This window comes from Pinus tabuliformis, chromosome Q (genome assembly GCF_031772625.1).
Source record: "Pinus tabuliformis cultivar Carrire ecotype Pingquan chromosome Q, CPIR1, whole genome shotgun sequence".
NCBI classification, from domain to species: domain Eukaryota; kingdom Viridiplantae; phylum Streptophyta; class Pinopsida; order Pinales; family Pinaceae; genus Pinus; species Pinus tabuliformis.
The window spans coordinates 700,783,434-700,803,718 of NC_142296.1; the positions used below are offsets into that span (position 1 = coordinate 700,783,434).

Consider the following 20,285-nt stretch of genomic DNA (forward strand, 5'->3'; position numbering starts at 1 on the left):
CGCCCCCATACTCAGTATTTCTACTGATGATTCTGACGATAATATCCCAATTACTCAGCTTAAACGAAAAATGGAGCAGGTAAAGAAAACCCCAGCAAAAAGAAGAAGAACGAGGGTTTCAACCAAAGAACCCACTACCCCGACTACTGTTCCGACCTTAAAAGCCAGTAGAAAGAGAAAAACACCTCAATTTCCTGCTTCCCTACCAAAACGAAAATCGGTAGTAGTTCAATCCCCTAATTCCTCCAGCTCACCACCCATCGCTTTAAAAATCCGCACTCCAACCACTCTTCGAAACCCCTCCCCTCACCCATAGAGGCTGAGATGCAGAGCGTTCATAGCTTCGTGGCTTCATATCTTAAGACAACTGATACACAAGAACCAGCTGCCGACACCCAGAATGATAGTGAGCAAGTGGCTGCAGCACAAGAAACAGCCACTACCCCAGGTGACACACAAGAACCACCTGTGGGGAATACTGATCAAATTGACGAAGCAGAACCTCTACCCCCACTGGAATCTACTGTTTCACAGGATCAGCCTACTATACCCGCCCTGCAAGAAGAAATTGAGTTTCTGAAATCTCAGATTCAGGACTACCAGGAAGAAATAATAAGGGTCAGGGAAGCATATCAGAAAGAATTCAGCCTGCATGTTTTAGCAAGAGTAGCGTCCGCAGCAGAGAAAAGTAAAGATAACGAATATATGTGTGCAAATTGTGGTGAAATTTATACTTAGGCAGGATATAAGGTAGTACAAGAACCAATAAAGGAAGCCTCCGAGGCCGAAAATGAAACAAAGGAGTCTGCTGATGCTGAAGTAGAAATCCCACAATTCTCTGCTGAAATAGAAAGACCTGTTGTTACACAAGAACCAACAGGATCTGCAGAAGAAATGCAGGCAGAGAGACCTGTTGATACACAAGAACCAACAGGATCTTCAGAGGAAGTACAGATAGAGAAACCTGTTGTCACACAAGAACCAACAGGATCTTCAGAGGAAGTGCAGACAGAGAAACCTATTGTCACACAAGAACGAACAGGATCTTCAGAGGAAGTGCAGACAGAGAAACTTGTTGTCACACAAGAACCAACAGGATCTTCAGAAGAAGTGCAGTCAGAGAGACATGTTGCTACACAAGAACCAACAGGATCTTCAGAAGAAGTGCAGTCAGAGAGACCTGTTGTTACACAAGAACCAACAGGTCATCCAGAGAACATGCAGGACCAAGATCGAGAACTTACTGACACACAAGAACTAGTAAGTTCACCTCAAACTACACAAAATTAAGAACTTACTGACACACAAGAACCAGTAAGTTCACCTCAAACTGCACAAAATCAAGAACTTACTGACACACAAGAACCAGTAAGTTCATCTGAAACTGCACAAGACCAGGAGTTTACTGACACACAAGAACCAGTAAGTTCTTCAGAGACTGCACAGGAACAAACAGAGGAGCTTTCCGGCACTATACAGGAAGAAAAGAAAGAGGAAGACACAGAATCATCATGGCCTACCCAGATTATTATGGAAGAAGAAATAATCTCAGGAGAAAATGAAGGAAAACTGGACTCACCTAGCCCTACTCAAGTTGCTAAGGAGCTAGAAGAGGAAGAAGAAGATACAGATTCATCACGGCCTGCCCAGACTATTATGGAGGAAGAGCAAATAGTTTCAGAAGGGAATAAAGAAGAATTGAATTCGCCCAACAAGAAGCAAGGAGCAGATGAAGAAACAGAAACAGATTCACCCCGGTCCACCAAAACCAATTTGGAGCAAAATGGATTAGTCCAACAGGAGGAAGAAACTCTGGTCAGAGATGAAGAGAGAGATGCTGGATCATCCCAGCCCACTTCAACAGAGCAGATGACCATGATTGATGCCTGTATGCAAACAGAGCTCCCCACTGTTAGTGATGCATGTATAGAAACAGAAAGTTTTCAGGAATTAAAAGGTAGATGGTGGAGAGAATATCAGCAGTCTCAAGGCAAAGCATTTGAACAACAAAAGGGGACCTGGTTCGATCATGCTTATAAGAACTGGGAAGCACTGGAACAGTGTAGGGCCCAGTATAAAGAAATCAAGGAACTGAAACGCAGAATGTCCCAGATGTTTGAGTTATGTCAACGAATGCTCGCCACGAGGAAGCCCTCTTTTAACTATGCTACATTTTTGAGGGAAAGACTTGCACTCATTCAGCTGAAGGCTATCAAAGATGGGAGGCCTCATCAAGTGGTCACAGCAGAACAGTTTATGCAGACCTTTGCAGAGGCACCCAAAAGTGATCAAAACTTGCTATGTGAACTATACCTCCATAATGAGGCCGTGTCTGAAGAAACGAACATGAACATGATACCTGTAGCGGGTGACATACAATTGAGGGCCTTCATCTCCTTTCTGGCTAATCAACTTACCTGGAAGAATGCCTATGTCTCAGGCCACCAAAACGAACAGAATTGTCTTCTGTGGATTCGAGCTGAACCACAGAACGCTGCCACTTTCATTTCACAACATTTAAAAATGGTAAGCAATTCTGATATGAAGGATCATGTCATGAGACTGCAAATAGAAGTTCTAACAGACTGTCAGCGGTATGTAAAGACCAAAGCATCCTTGGCTGTTAAAGCAAATAAACTGTTTTGGGATAACTGCCCCGCAGAAAGGAAGGAATATCACCCGTATAACCCATCAAATCTGCAGGTAGCACTTTCAAGGGTACCTCAGTATGTTGAATGCATGCAGCGTTGTGCTAAAAATTGGATGGGTTATAAATTTAAATTCCCACTTTTATGGTTGTCTGGTGATCAGTATAAGGGCCAGTTTGGACTTTCTAACAGAGAAGAAGCAGCAGCATGGAAGCATATACGAACTGTTTGTGGTTTCAGAGACAAGTTTGATGTTACTCCCTACAACTATTGTCTTAGTAATCTGCATTGTTCGTCCCAGTTCTCCGACTCAGACTCAGAGTAGCCATTGCATGGGGACATGCAATCTCTTCAGTTGGGGGGGATGTTGGGACTCACAATTGACCTATTTTTGACCTTATCTTTTGCCGTATTATTATCCTTTTGCAGTCATAAGTTGAAAGCTTTTATTTTATAATGACATAATGACCCCAAGGTACGAAGTAACCTCCCGCATATCTATGTTTAATTGTTTATTTCATATTCGTGAATATCTTTATACTTATCCTTGGAAACGCTGACTAAATTGTCAAGTAATTGCCTTAAGCTTGCAGGAATTATAATGTATAGTTGCTGTAACACCAAAAACAGCAACTACGCAGTTGCTGTAACACCAGAAACAGCAACTACGCAGTTGCTGCAACACCAGAAGCAGCAACTCCGTAGTTGCTACAGTCAGCAACAGCAATCACCTAAAGCAAGCTATTTTGTAACAGCCGCGAATAACAGATGGCAACTATTTAAAGAACCTTGACGTGGCATAATCAAGCGGAGATCTAAAGCAAAAAGAACACAGTCAGCATGGCCTAAATCAGGAACAGCATGGGGAAATGGCAAAGGAATATGAAGATCCCGAGAAGACGGTCGAAGTCAGTTACCCGCTGTGTAACAGCTAGAACTCAAGAAAGAATGTATTATCATACTGTTGTAACAGCGTTCTGAATTGCTTATTTTTGATAAGATGGGTTAACTGAATGGGCTGTAATACTTTATTGTAATAGATGTCTCCTCTATAAAGAGGAGACATCTACATGAAAAAGGGATTAGTCAGTGTCTATGGTCAGTCTGTAAAGAGAGATCCTGAGAACATCAGCAAGTCTGAACTCTATTGTATTTAAATCTTTTGGCAGATGAATATACAACTATTTTGAGCACTTAATCCAGTCTTCGTTTTCCTGGGGAATCTTGTGAGAGGGACTGGGCCCACCTTCCTCACAAGATTCACCCATTTACTTTCTTGTCAAGTGTGTAAGTGTGCAATAGTTTCTTTCTGGTACTCTACTTGGATTTGATAGCATTACCTCTGGTATTTTCTGTTTTGCTAGTACTCTGTTTCATTAATCACTTGAGTTTGTTTCTCACCGGTGAATGAGAGTGCAGTGTGCATTAGTAAATCTGATTACAGGGGCAGATGCTGAACGTCCCCATTTGGAGGATAGGGTCCTGATCCTCTGCCAACAGAGCATCCATCATTTCGTTTTCCGGATTTGTAGTTTTAATTAATTGCTTTTACTTTAACAAGTACTGTAATGACATAGCGTAAGAATCACGTATACTACAGCTTTTCAATGCTTTTAGATTTTGAGTACATACAGTACGCAGCAGCCTTTGGAATAAAAAGACTTTCCCTGGTTGACAATTAATGTGGTACTTGAATGTTTAATTCATAAACAATTCAACTAGCCAACACCAACATCCAAAGTCCATATTTCTTTCTCAAAAGAAATACATTGGAGATCTGTTGAACAGGTTTGGCATGACAGAGTGCAATCCTCTTACTACTCCAATGGAACAAAACTTAAAGCTCACATCTATTGAAGGAAAAGAATTTGAGGATGCAACAAAGTATAGAGAGCTTGTAGGAAGTCTCAACTACCTAACTACTACCAGACCAGACATTTCGTTTGGTGTTGGAATCCTCTCTAGGTTTATGCAAAATCCTTGTGAGGGACATTGGTCTGCTGCAAAAAGAGTTCTAAGGTACTTGAAGGGAACTCAAGACTTTGGAATCAAGTATACATAGGTCGACGACTTCTGTTTGATTGGATACTCTGATTCAAACTTCGATGGAGACAAAGAAACTAGGGTATCAACTTCAGGATATGCTATGAGTCTTGGATCAGGAGCTGTCTCCTGGGGATCATGCAAACAATCAGTTCCAGCAGATTCCACAACAGAAGAAGAATACATGGCAGCAGCTGAAGCAACAAAAGAAATTGTGTGGCTCAGGAAAATTCTTGAAGATTTGCAGGTAAAACAAGTACACTAAACTCCACTCATGATTGACAATACCTCTGCAATAAAGTTGGCCAAGAACCCAAAGTTCCATGATCAAACGAAGCACATCAATAGTAAATATCATTTGATTCGACATCATGTTGAGGCCAAAACAATCCATCTCCGTCATTGTTCCACAAATGAGCAAATTGCAGATATCTTCACCAAAGCGCTTGGAAGAGAAAAGCTTGAACGATTCAGAATGATGCTTGGACTCACCAACATCCCTTCAGATTAAGGGCGGGAATGTTGACACCTAATCCTTGTGATTGGGTGAATTTATGTAAATAGATAAATAGGAAATATGAACAGTCATCGGGAGACGAACTGAACAGTCTCTCCCTCATGTATATAATGAAGACCTACTTGATGGAATAGAATAGTCGAATCATTTTTGCCTTATGGAGTTACTGCCTGGCATGGCATATTCAAATTGCAGTTGTCTGGTCATAAGAAAACTTCATATAATTGCAATCTTTACCTTCGAAAAATCAAACGACATACCTGTTTAGAAAACCTACTGCAATTTAATCAATACCTTCGAAAAAGCAAATGACATACCCATTTAAATCAATACCTTTGAAAAGACAAACGACATACCCATTTAGAGAACCTACTGCGATTTAATCAATCCATGCTGGTGAATATTTTGCAGCCAAAGAAGAGAGAGCAAGAATGCTTCCGACCTGGGTAGTTTGAAACGAATCATTTTTTGGTTTGTCAGGAGTTAAATTATTATCAACTATTAATAGAATATTAATCTGATGGTTCACTATTGTTCAATGGTCTAACATTAAATTTGAGGGTGTAGAGTGGTGCAAAGTGGCACTTAGGGGAGTTTTTTTCAAATCTATTAATTGAATATTAATCTGATGGCTGACTATTGTTTAATAGTCTAATATTAAATCTGAAGATGTAGAGTGGTGCAAGGTGGCACCTAAAGGAGTATTTCTCACAAGGAATGCCTTCCGGTGTAATTAAGGTTCTAATAAAATTAAGCTAATATGGATCTACGCTGATTAAAGAACAATATAGATCCATCTTAGCTAAAGATATATAAATAACCATGAAAGATACATCTTATCTAAGGATCCAAGGGATGAGAGAAAGCAAAGTGACTAGCAATAATAGATTAAATATAGTGCATGTTTTTTTAAAGTTTTTCATTGTTTTATTTTTTTTGACATGTTTGATCGAAAGTTTAATATTTGACAACCAATTAAGGTTTTTTAATTTAAATAATTTCTTAAACACAATAAAATGTGATCAAATTTAAGAGAGATTTGGGGGTTTGGGGCTGGGGGTGAAGGGGGAAGAGGGAGGCAGATAGTGAAAAAGTTGGAGAGAGGGAGAGAGAGAGAGGGAGTGAGAGGAAGCGAGAGGAAGGAAGAGAGAAGGATAGAGGGAGAGACGCAAAGAGAGATATGGAGTTGGAGGGGGAGAGAGAGGGAGGAAAGGAGGGAGGAAAGAACAAAGGAATAGAGAGATAGAGGTGGTTATAGAGAGAGAGGGAGTGATAAGGGAGAGATGGAGAGAGAGTGAGGGAGAGAGGGAAGAGAGAGAAGAGGAGAGGAGAGAGATAGTGAGAGAATGGGAAGGGAGAGAGATGGAGAGTAGAGAGAGAAGGAGAGGGGGAGGGAGATAATGATAGATTTGGATAGAAGAGAGAGAGAGAGGGAGAATGATTAGTGGGGAGAGAGAGAGGGAGGTGGGAGAGAAGGGAGAGAGAGGAAGGAAGAGGGATATGAGGAGAGAGAGACGGAATTAAAGGGGCAGGAGAGGGAGGAAACAAGAAAAACATAGAGGTAGAAAGGTGGAGAGAGAGGGGGGATGACAAGGGATCCATGGAGAGAGAGTGAGGGGGAGAGGAGAGATGGAGGAAATAGAGAGAAAGAGAGAAATAGAGAGGGAGAGAATGGGAAGAGAGATAGAGAGAGAGAAGGGGAAGAGAGGGAGAGGGAGAGAGTGTATGTTTGGGGGGTGATATAGAGAGATTTAATAGCAAAGAGACCCAAATACAAATATAGATCTTATATAGTATTATATAACCAAACTATATCCATCTTAACCATAGATCTATCAAGTGCCGAGAGGGATCCAATATATTGAGGTGCAAACATTTCCTAAAGTGTTTCCCTAAAAAAAAAGAAGTTTTCACCTCGAGAGATTGGATCCCGCTTGGTGCTTGATAGATCTGGGTTTAAGATGGATCTAGGCTAGTTATTATGAAATTAAAGTAGTTGTTATTTGATATTATAGCCTTAAAAATTAAAATTTCTCTTCACATTAATTTCAAACTAGAAGTATATCCAATTAGATTCAATGAATAGATTTTTAAAAAATACATAAAACAATTATTTTTTATTAAAAAGTATATTTTTCAAATTACAAATTATTAGACATAAATAATGCAAAGTTGGCTCAACTATAGACCATCTGAGGATGAAGAAGTGTTTAAGGAATGATAACCTTTTAGCCAATCTTTAACAACCTTTCAATCCTCTATCACTTGTAAGTTTAAGTTGCTTGACATCATTAAAATGAATAACATAAACAACTGATTTATATTATTGTAGTACTTGTTAGGTAGTCGTATTTTTGTTCCTAGACTAAATTAGTCATCCATGTTAGTAATTTTTAGTTGTATTGCTTATTAGCTATTCATATATTTTAACCCGTGACTAAATTAGTGATTTATGTTAGTCATTTTTAGTTGGGTCACTTAAGATTGCTCAGTTTTGCTAGTATTTCACTTGGAAAAGTTGTGGTGGCTAATGTTTTTAGTCACCTAGTCACTAATTTCTCATTTTATACTAGTGGTTGTGTTGTCATTGAGTTTTGGGAAAATAAAACAGCTCACAACCAAATCTGAGCAATCTTTTTAATGTCATTTGTATTCTCATATTCATCATAGATAGGACTAGATTCAAAAGACACAACGTATGATATTCCTTTTCTTTGTGCAAATAATTAATCTGGATCAAGTCTATATCAGGGCTATTTTGTTATTATTCTTTTGGATTTGTAGTAGGCTAGTAGCCTCTTAAATGATGCCAACAGTGCTAACTTCCTCAAATTTTGAGCTCAACATTTTATTCATGTCAATAGCAATGTCATCATGGTATAGATATTCACCCTTTAAATTTTCTTTGTTATCTGGGTGATCATCGAAGGAGATGAGGAAGTTCTTCTTTTCAAAATACCTTTTCATCTTCATCCAATCCTTTCCTTAGCACCACAGGGTGTTCTTACTCCATAAAATATTCATTATTATCTTCATGGATGCCATCATTTCCTACAAAAAGACAAAGGTAACCTTCCTAGTCCAAGGCTGCAAATAAGTACTGGTCACGGTCATCAAATTTATGAAACCTTGGGTGACAATGTTTGAGGGAGTTTTCAACTAGATTTTTGAGAGAATGTATGCGCTTTGGTTTACAAGAATGTTTGAGCCATCTATTACACTAGTATCCCAAAGAAAGTATAAATAATATGATCATGACATCTTCATGCCTTTCTTCCAATTCTGAGATATACCTCATAAATGCCAGGACATGTGGAAAATCATTAAAAGAGTTCCCTCCAAACTCCTAAATATCCTCTCCATAGTTAAGATGGTGCCTATTTTGGTGTCCTGGGATATTTTCAATATCTAAATCTGGAAATCTTTTATCATTTATGATTTCTCTTATTTTCCATTATATCATCTATGTCATTGAGGAGCGAGCAAGAGTGCAAAGAAGTGGTATTATCAAATATGCAGAGTTAATCTCTGTTTTATGAATTTTTTGGAGGTATTTTTTATGATGGTAATGCTTAGATAACCCTGTGGTTATTTAAATGTTTTATGTTGATCATGTGACATTATGGTTCTCTTCTTATTGTTTACTTGTCATTATTATTTTCATTTTCATCTGCAAGAATAAAACTTAATAAGTTTGCGTGTAGATTTCAACTCTTCTCCATTAGTCCAATCCATGAAGGCATCAATCCACGTAGGTGATAGGTGAGTGTTTACCACTTTATCACATCTTCTATCATTTACTTGTTTAGTATAATCAATTCATATATGTAATAGACCATTGCAAATTTAAACTTCCTTGTAACATATTTGAATGAGAACTTAGTTCATTTGATTTACCTTAGTGTTTGTGTGCACCCTAGCTTGATGATTTTAATTTCCTAATTAGAAACATCAATGACTTATTTCATTAATATAAGGTCTAATTTATGAAAAACAATGTGTATCTAAGAGTTAGACCCCCTAGCAACCCCCCCCACAACACTAGAAAATCACAAACCCATAGTGAGATGAAACAACAAAGGTGACAATGTGAGTAGATTTCCTAATGTTACATTAAGTTTCTTTGTTGATTTTGTTACAAAACACATGGTCAATTTCAAGTACTAATAGAGATATATCTCATATCAGCAATAAAACAATGGCTTGGAGAGTTTTCATGGTGTTTCTGGTCAATTTTTAAAGTTGTTCTACAACTTTTGTCCCAGAAACAAAGGGAGTTAATAGAAAATTTTGGAATTTTGTTATTTTGACATCTATAATAACTATAAAGTTTGTTATCAATGATTTGAAGAGAAAAACTACAAATTTTGAAAATCTTGTTGCAGATCAACAAGTTTTATTACAGATTTGGGTTGTCAATTTCCCCTGGGAATTCAAAGTTGAAGCTTTGAAGATTACATGGAGACTCCCCTCAAATTGATATCACCAATTATGAAGTCATAGGAAGCTTCATCAGTTAGAGGGACTTAGTTCCTAATAATTATTAATATAACTTTGGTTTCTTTCATTGAAATATGAAAAGTATTTCCAAGTGATAATATGTAGAAATAGATGAAATTGTGGAAATCATAGTGTTTAATGTGGATGCCAACCCATTCACATCAGTTGAACTATCTTCACTATCTACAATTTTTTTGTGTGGATGTTACCATTACCTTTTCTAAATACTTTCTTATTTGAACATTCATTAGCATAGTATTGTTTCTTTTACACTTGAAACAATTACTTGACTCTTTTTCCTAGAAAAAGAGTCCAGGGAAGATGCCTCATTATTATCTTTTGCATATTTCTTCTTTTTCCATCATTTCTTTTTCCATAAAGGCAAAGCGATGATCTCTAAACTTCATAATATTCAATATGTAACTTGTCACAATGACTGCATCACTTGCATATTTGTGACAACTTGTTCTTCAAAGACATCTCCCAAAAATGTTGACACTTCACTAAAGATTGTCAACATTTCTGAGAATATGTTTTTGTGCCATTTCAACTAGCCCCCTATGATTTTTTACACTCCCTAAGTCCTAACATGACAATGTTGGCCATACTTGCAATGCCTTGAATATAAACTTGTTTTGAACAATAGTTGCATGGTCGATTTATTTGCTTCACTAATAAGAGTTATGTGTCACATGTTTCCAGACTCCTCCTTTGTCCTGCCAAAGGTAATTGTGAGATGTTCTAAATAGTAGCACCAATGTTATTGGGATGGTTTGGTAGTGAGGCCATTTTGAGTCCTAAATCATTTCGACAAGTGACTCTGAACCGGTAAAGGCCAGTTCAGTGACAAACCGACCTTTTTTCAATAAACCAAAAAGTTTTGTATGACTTCCTACATGTGACTAAGGACCCACGAAAATCAAACGTGTTTTATAAAACATTAATTTATGAGTGGGGAAACCTAATATTCAACCCTAAGACCCTAGAAATGTTATATAATTAATGGTAATATTAAATTCTTCAAGAAATTACCTGAATTTTAACATTTAAAATCTTCTACCATAGCCAATGAAGCATCCTCCATTGTGGGCACACAAGCCCCCAAGTGGCCTTCAAGGTGGGTGCAAAATATTTCACAATACATGATGAAACCCATAGTGATGATAGTAAAGGGCTTTATGATTCTTCACGTAGCCTCCAAGGCTCCTCAAACACTGTATTTTTTTACATTGGAATACTAGCACACCTTCAAATCTTTTCCAAGTGAACATTGCAATTGAAGCAACATAACCTTCCAAAATCAATTAGTTGATAACATGATAAGCTCTATGATCACACTAACAATCCCCTTAGATGTCATGTTTTGAAAAATGAGCCCCCTTATCAATATATTTCCATCCCTACAGGCCGACTTGAGAGACACTTCACCCATGGATGTAATAAATTGTAAATATAGCAGATTGAGTTGGCTCACTTACGTTTAAATTTGACATTGTAAGGTAGGACCTAGATATACTTTGAAAATTGTTAGCATCCAAAGGCCATCCCTTTATAACTCATTTCATTGCTCAAATGTATATATATCACCTTTTTCTCACTGATTTAAATTACTTCTTTCTAAGGTATAATCTAGAGCCCTTACAGGTTAAGGTTGCACAACCATAAGGACATTCCTATTCTCGCACAATAGGTCTCAATTTATACCTTTCTCTAGGATTGATGTGAGTACAGATCACTAGTCTCACATTATCAGCAGACATAATTTGTATGATCCTCTATTCCCTCCTAGATTGCAATATTCTACTGCAAAGAGAGAAGTATACAACCTTCTAATCCATACAAATATTTATTGTCTTCTGCAATGAATACGGTCAAACTTCTCCCTTCTTGTTTTCATTATTTTGTCATGAAGGTGACCCAATTCTATCCATTGTCATGCATTGTGATCAATTTGGCACCTTGTCCACTTAATTTGGGCTACAATTTAATTAATAAAAGGGTATAACCTTTCATGCCTGGTCTACAAATGAAAATGAAGAAGATAGCACACCCACTACATTATATTATGGTGCCATAAAAAATGGAGTAATCATCTTACAACTTCTAAATTCCATTTTTTCATAACGATTCTATATTAAGGTGTAGTGCAATATTTTTAGGACAAGCAAGGTGCTATTTCATAATGACATTGGATGAGGCTGGTCATCTCACTTAATTTCCTTGCAAACTCAAGCAATTTCTCTCAATGCTTTAAAAACCAAGCTAAGCCTGTAACAATACTTCCATAAGCCTTGTCCCTACATTGTTTGGCATCCTTTTAGGTAAATTCATTGTTCAAGTTCCTTATTAGATTCATTTAATGAAGTTTGAGATCTCATCTAGTTATGAGCCAACTAGAATTCATTGTTCATTGTTCTAGGTAAATTCAATGTTCAAGTTCCTATCTGAGTATGATTTGATCATGGTGTGAAGTCATAAATAGCCTAACAAACACCTTGCCAACACTTCATATAAAAGCTTAAATGCTTGTAGTATTTTCTATGTTGTTTCTCTAAGAACTATTCGTAGGAGGTTGTGATTTGGTGCATTTCAAATTGTATTTGGAAGATTGTGAATTCTAGGTTTTAATATGGTGGAGTTTACTTTATATGGTATCCAATGGAGGAACTACTTACCTAATCTAATTAGGGGTAAAATGGAAGATTGTGTCATTGCCAAATGTTTCTTTTCTCATTGGTTCCATAGAACTTAATTCTATTTACACTCCCTTCATGTGCTATAATTGGGTCATTTTTCAACTATGGCTCAATTATGTTCTTTATGCCTTGATAGATTTGTTAACTAGAAATTCACTTTCATGGAGTATGTTTAGAGCATAAATTTATCTCAAGAGTCATTTGGAAGTACTCTAGAGTTTAAACAGAGTGAGGTTGCATGATATGAATATTTAGTTCCAAATCCAATCACGTCATTGTTGTTTGGATACGCAATATGCAGATATAAACATCAATACAATTTAAAACATAATTATCAAACTATGACTTTGGATTACTTGCAAAGACTAAAATTTGTGTTTAAAATTCATAAGAAATAAAGCATTTATAGAGTGGAAATTTCACGATTGTAAGAAAAGTGACTTCCCAAGTTAACTGACAAGAAGCTTGAAAGCTTTTCTACACACATAATCTCACCTGCTCGACATGGTCAAATACTCTGAGCTGCCAATATAACGGCCAATTTTTACAAGTGAAACCAATAATCATGCATTGAGATTAGACAAGATTTGAACTGGGGCAGATGGCATTAACACTATGACTCTCGAACACTTGGTCTATCCCTGACAGGGTTTATTATATTATGTATTATAATTATATTAATGACATACTTTTTTATGTTGCATCATCCTTGATTATATTGGGTGAAAATGACAAGTTTTTTTTTTCAATTCAAATAATGTATTTGTTTGTAGTTTTGAAGTTACACAGTTTATGGATACAAAAGGGCCAATCTACGTAGTTTATGGAGATGAAGATCAATGCAGAGATTTCAGTCAATCTGAGAAAAGTAGAAGCATAAGAATCCTATATAGGTCTAATAGTGAATATTGGGATGAGAAGGCTTGCAAAAGGAATAGAGATCAAGATATATCAGAGGAATTATCTTGTGATTATAATTATTTCAGTGATTTCCAGTTCTCTAAGACAACTTTTGACTCAGCTAGCAAAGAGGCTAAAGTTGTTTCTCCTTATTCAACTTTGAGACATACTATTGGACACCTAATCCTCTAGGGGTTAGTGTGGAAGTCGAATAGACAAAAGGAGTCCAAGAGACCTTGGGATGTGGAACCCAACAGTCACAACATGTACTATAAATGTATATCATTCATTAATAAAAATGTACTCTCATGTTTTATCCTTCATATTATGTTGCTGCCATGTGTGTGTTTAACATGGTATCAAAGCAGTAGGCGTATACCTGCATTGCATAATTACTGTGAGACAAGTTTAGGCCTAGACATTTTCAGATTTTCCAGAATTTGTGTGTCATTTCTCTATTTGGTCAGTCATCCAGCTATAGAAATGATGCTAATATGCTCCACTTGGGTGCTCCTCTAGTTTGAAACCTAACCCATCTGCCCTCTCATCAGCCTGTATGTTACATCCCATTTCTGCACACTATCTGTAACGCTCCATTAATTTATTGTCTTCCAGAAATCCGTTGCCTCTCCTCTGTGTACCTTTTTTCTGGTAACGCAACTCCTGACTGACATCTCTGTCAAATCCCTTAGAAATTTCATGCATTAATAAATGCAATGGTGTGTTAAACGTTCGATTAGATTTCACGCAGTGAATCTGTTGTGGAAAAGCTACAAGGAGGTGTGATTCCCTTCTATGGCCATAAGTTTCTTAGTGTGGTAGCGTTACCCTAACTGGTATTCCGTAGACACAACTTCAAGCTACGGTGAGCCTCCTCCAGGCTGCATGAAAGGCGAATTATGTGTGGTATACGCTGTGCCTCGACCTGCATACCATATATATCACTATTTTGTAATATGATGTGCTTATTTTTACATTGCTTTTGAATCTGTTGTGGTATATGCCTCCACAAACTGTGATTTGGATCAATATTCAAAACCACACCCATTATAATACCGCTCTCCGACTAGTCAAAACCTTGCTCCCTTTACACACTATCTCCTCCCTCCATACATAGTCGACCTCCATACATAATCGACTCCCATACACAGTTCACTTTCTGTGGCATAGATCTATAATAACGCGTGCTTGCTTTAATAAGCATCTAGGCGGATCAATGAAATAAGCATTTTTGGTTAGTTAAAAAATACTGTTGAGCATATCAGATGGTTGATAGTTTGCATATCAAGTTCAACAAAGATCTACGAGTGACAATTGAGTCACGGATGCTTTCCAAAGTGAAGAAGCAAAGGCTATGTCAAGCTTTAAACAAATTGCTGCAGAACTCGAACTTTGTGCTACATCTGTCTGTCAAACAACAATTTTAGGTGTAGCACTGGTGTTCAGTGTTGGCCTGCCTACCTTAGACTCGAAGTCTCAGTTCAGGGGTGCATTTGGTAGAGGAATTGAAACAACGCCGTTCCTGTGATGGAAGCCGCCATGGATGCGAATATGGGTAAGATTGTCGTTCTCCAGCAATGGAATGTGGATTTCAACCAAGAGATTTAATGGATGGCTGCATTCCACGCTTAGAAATATTTTGTGCAGAAAGAGGTGGCATGGTAACCGCCCTTGACATATGACAACCATGCCCATTGCCAGAGAAATGCTGTAAATTTTATGGCTCCAAAGAGCTCCCCGAATGAACAGAGTAATGTTGTGAAAAATCACTTGTTCTATCGTTGAAAACGTTTGCATTGAAATTTGGCTACTGGACAAATCAATTAGAAATAAATCTCTATTTAGATTCACTGTTGTGATTTAAAGCGAATGAATTATTCATGCTTTATAGTGGATATCCACAGAAGTATCCTAGATGAGAATGATCAAGAGTGTTCGTTAAATTTAGACCTGAAAGAGTGAATTTCATTGCAAATTCTTTCTCCTCAATTTTGATGAGTGTCAGAGTCTTCTCAGAGCAAGCGAACTCCAGCGTTCATGTACATGTTGGCCTCGAATACTCAAAGAACATGTCCTTCATCTGCGATGTGATCAGGAAAAACACAAACCTGTCCTTCGGATTCACGCCCTCCATTAAATCTTCACCAAGATTCTCATCTTCTTCGCGGATTCTCATAACCTGGATGTGAACAGCGCAGCCTTTCTTGACAGAAATCTACCTGTCTACCTGAATTTGAACAGCGCAGGCTTTCTTGACAAAAATCTTCCTGTCTACTTGGATGTGAACAACGCAGGCTTTCTTGACAGAAATCTGCCTGTCTATTGACCGTGAATCCGCTATCACTAGAACCATAAATATTGACACTCATTTTCACCAGATGCTCAGGCTCCATCTATTATTACTTTTGAAATATTGTGAAAATGCACTTGAAATAACTGTTCTTGGACAAAAGATCAATAGGTTCATTTCATGGAGAAAAGATGATTGTTTCTTGTAAGGGCTGACAGAGACACCACAAGAGGCACCTATCAGTGATGTCCTCCTGAATGTGCTAAGTTTTTGTGTGTTTTTTTGAGTGCTGCCATTCACTGCAGTCTTGCTTATTTTATATGAAGAAATTGATGATGTTGTAAGCACATCTATAAAGGATATTGTTGTGTATTGTGAGTGGGTATTACTTTTCTGCATTGAGTAGTAGTTGTGATCAGTTTTTAAGGTGTAATTCTGACATTGAAGAAAAAAAAATGGCCAGAATCAATGAAGTATTAGAGTTCCTCAAAACTCTGATATTGTCTACTATTCATGATACATTAAAAGTCAACAAAGTTTCTCTCATAGACATTCAGGTTTGTCTACAAAATACACACGAGAAAATTGATTTTTTGGAGCTGGAATCTTAGCTATAGCAAGAAGAATTAAAATAGAGGAGTCATTCTGAACCTATTTTTGTTCAGAAGATTGAAAAAAAATCCCATAAAGTAGCAAGGTTACATGCAGATGCAAAAGTTCAACTTACACTTCCCAAGCCCATCATCAGACCTTGGGAAGAACTTGTCCACAACAAGCACAAAACTAGTCTTGGATATGATAAGGACTTGTCCTTTCATATTCTAGACTACTCAAAGCCCATTCAGTTTCAGAGTGCTGGATTCCTTCATGACAGTTCAACTCTAGCGGTTCCAAATTCTGCCCCTATTCCACAACAACAACAACAAATTCTAAAATGCCAACACTGTGACCGAGTTGGCCATCTGAAAGATCACTGTTTTGATCTTCATCCATGTAAGCACTGTCTTAAAACCACTCATTCTTCAAACAAATTCTTCAGAAACAAACCTCCCGCAAGAACAAAGATTCATCTTGGATGGATTTCTTCTTGGCAATGGGCATCAATAACCAAGAAGATATTCCAGTCACATGTCAAAACTTGTTCTAGAGTATTGAACAGTCTTGCAGTTGAGTTTTCTCCATCATCTCACCTTGTATCTGACAGGGGGGGAAATGATGGTCATCTACAAGCTTCAAAGTCACATCAAGCGAGCCTAAGCCACAACCTGCCACACCAGTTTCAGAGTTGTAGCCAGAGACAAAGATGCCCCTAAGCATGCCTTAAGTTGATAATGCCTCTTAAAATAACTTGGGACACTTCCTCTAGAAGAAGACTTCAACTTCTTGCCTGCTTCGGAAGAATTCCAGGAATAGAATTGGGGACACTTCCTGTAGCAGAAGACTTTAGCTTCTTGCCAGTTTTGGAAGAGTTCCAGGAATTGCATTAAGCATTCCAGAGTTTTTGTTCATCCTTAAACCATCACAGGTTGAGACTTCCCTTTTCAGGTTGAAGTTCTCCCTTATATGTGGGGTGAGACCTCCCTTTCATGGTTGAAGGTTTCCCTCTTCAAAACAATAGGAGCACTTCCCCTAGTAGAAGACTTCATCTTCTTGCCAGTATTGGAAGAGTTCCGGGAACTGCACTAAGCATTCCAGTGTTGGTAGTCATCCTTAAACCACCGCCCTTTATACCAACATTACAAAGAGCACATTTAGCCTAGTGCTTCCATGCATTTTTGCACATTTTTTATTACAGCTCTCTTCTTGGACTCATACATAACCCTTTAGATTAAGGGGGGGAATGTTGGACACCTAATCCTCTATGGGTTAGTTTGGAAGCCGAATAGACAAAAGGAGTCCAAGAGACCTTGGGATGTGGAACCCAATGGTCACAACATGTACTATAAATGTATATCATTTGTTAATAAAAATGTACTCTCATGTTTTATCCTTCATATTATGTTGCTGCCATGTGTGTGTTTAACACATACTTCTAGTACTCCCTATCTTAGGAAGCTTATAAACATGGACTTAGATGAGTTGAATGGGTGTCTAGATCTGGGATTCAGTTTCAGTTATGAAGAAATGTCTCAGCTCTCAATACCTTGCTAACCTTAGAGTTACATTATGCAATTGGCCAACAATTTCAAGATGACCACCATCAGAAATTTTGCTTTTTTCTACTCTTGATAACAGGGATTCTCCCAACAATGAGGGCTATGCATAATATCTTATTTCCAATTGGAAAATCTCCAACCGAGGAGACCATGGACTTAGATGAGTTGAATGGGTGTCTAGTGACGGGCTTCCAAATTAGACATAAATTAAGGCCCATCTAACCTTTGTTAGGCATATCAAGGTTATATTAAACCTCTCCTTCCACACTTAATAATGTTTTTTAGCTTTAACATGTTCATTATGAAGGTTTATGGATAATTTCATATTTGTGCCTAATATTATTTATTTTTGTAGAATATTGTGAGAATATTGGGAAGATTATGGTGATTTGGAGGAGGAGATAATTTAGGGACTTGCTTAATACTACAGGAGGATCAATATTGAATAATAAATCAACAAGATATTCTGAAATTATTGCACAGATTCTGGAGCTCCAATGATTGAGAAAATATAGGAATGTGTTCCATGTCATTTAATGCAGATTCCTAATGTTGGGAACCCATCCACTATTTGAGGGGTTTTGGAGGGGAAATATTCCTCCTTTCATGGGGAATTCTTCATAATCATTTTGTATAAGTACCAAGTCAAATTTTCCTCTAGGGTTTGGTTTTTATTAGTCTTCTTGTGGAGATAACTCGTATTTTTGCAGCTCCACTTTCATTTCTTGCAGACGGGTAATTGTATTGATGGAAATAATGAAGATTGGTGCCATGTTCAGCTTCTAAATCTTGGTATCCTTCATAGGACTCTAATTTTCCTCGGGTTTGGCCATCCCAGGAGCCTCAGAGCCCTTTTGTATCATTTACCTTTCTTCCTTTCACTTCTTATTGACACGCATCTCTAGTTCTTGTCTTTTTCTATTTCTGCATTTAGTATTGATGATTTCTTGTTGTAGGATTGGGTTAAATGGTTGAAATAAGTTCTTTTGTAGGATAAAAAGCATGATTTCATCCTTTGAACAAATTTTTGAGGTCATATTAATCATTTAGCTACTTGGATTAGTTCCTTATTCCCAAATCTAAATTTCAAGAATTCCCTTATGGAAAGTAGTAGTAAATGTCTGTTATTTTTTAGAACACGTTAACGAGCTTCAATTGAATTGAATCCAATTTCATTATATATAAAAAAAATCAACTTATTAAATTTTTTTTTACCTCATGTCATTCGTATTTATTAGGTTATGCATTTGATAGATTAACTAGCTCACTAGTTCTCGATTATCTAGATTTTAGACTAGTAATTTTCTGCTATTTTTTAGCATGTGTTAAAAGGAATATTTTTGAGTGATTCAACTTGGGATGGAGGCCTAAGACATCCTAGTAAATAAAAAAATTTGTCCCATCCAATTTGTATTTGATTTCCATGGTGATTCAACAAAATCTATCTTCCTATACAAAACCTATTTCCTGTAGCAGATTCCTGTAGCACTCTTCCAACATGTATATACTTGCCCATATTTGCTAAAAAATGTTGGTTTTTATGCCTTAGGATTGAATCATGACCCCTAGTATCTAAATAAATTTTTTACTAGGAGTAAACAGCTCTTAGGACTTGCCTTTTTACCGATGCAAAACATCTCAGAGAATTGGGTTAATGGACAAATTTATGAATTGGATAATACAATAATGATTTTCTTGATTTCCACATCCAATGAACTTTCTCAATGGATCTAAAAAATCTTTGAAATGTAATGATTGATATTTATTTAATGTTATTTACTTTATTCAATTAGAATAGTTTTTCCTTCCTTGTATTTTCTTTCTTGCAATAGGTTAAGGTTTCAATTTCGAGCATTTCCATTTCTGCAACTAGTTAGGATTTGATTACATTACATGCACTCCATTACATCATGACATCAAAGGAAGGACACATTATATGTTGCACATATAGCTCCTATAACTCTTACGTTTGTACAAACCTCGGGTTGATAATTAAAGTGGGTAGCCTTGGGAGTTACATTATTCTTGTTGCAATAGTGAGGCTCGCCACTTTTTGGTGTCATTGCCGGGGAGGTGTCAAAGTATGCATTTCTTTCTTCCATAGTTGATTCACTTCTTTTTAATTTTTTCAAAAAAAATAAAAAAATCATTAGGCGTCTTTCATTTCAAAACATAAAATTACATTGCAATAGAATTCTTATTCAAAAAACAAATCTCCAACACCAACCCCCCCATTTGATCACGTGGTGCAGTAAGAGCCAGATCACCATTCATTTTTGCAGGTAGAATAAGAAGAGGTGACATAGAATGTAGAATAAATGGATGGAGATGATGATAATAAAGAAGATCCTCTTGGATTACCCATTTAAGATATTCATGTTAGGGTGCACATGAAGAATATCCCTCCATATTTTCTTCCAAACTTTCATGGTCTAAGGTGAGAGGATACGGAAGCCTTTCCCTTTGAATTTGAAATTGTTTGTAGATCTTATGTTTACTTATTAAAAACTCAAAAATTGAGATTATTTCAAGCAA

General features: G+C 37.1%; 1 pseudogene; it reads left to right on the forward strand.

Moving 5' to 3' along the window:
• Positions 1 to 1,530: 1,530 nt before the first annotated feature.
• The window catches only part of LOC149221477 (uncharacterized), a 46,940-nt pseudogene continuing 28,185 nt past the window's right edge, over positions 1,531 to 20,285 (forward strand).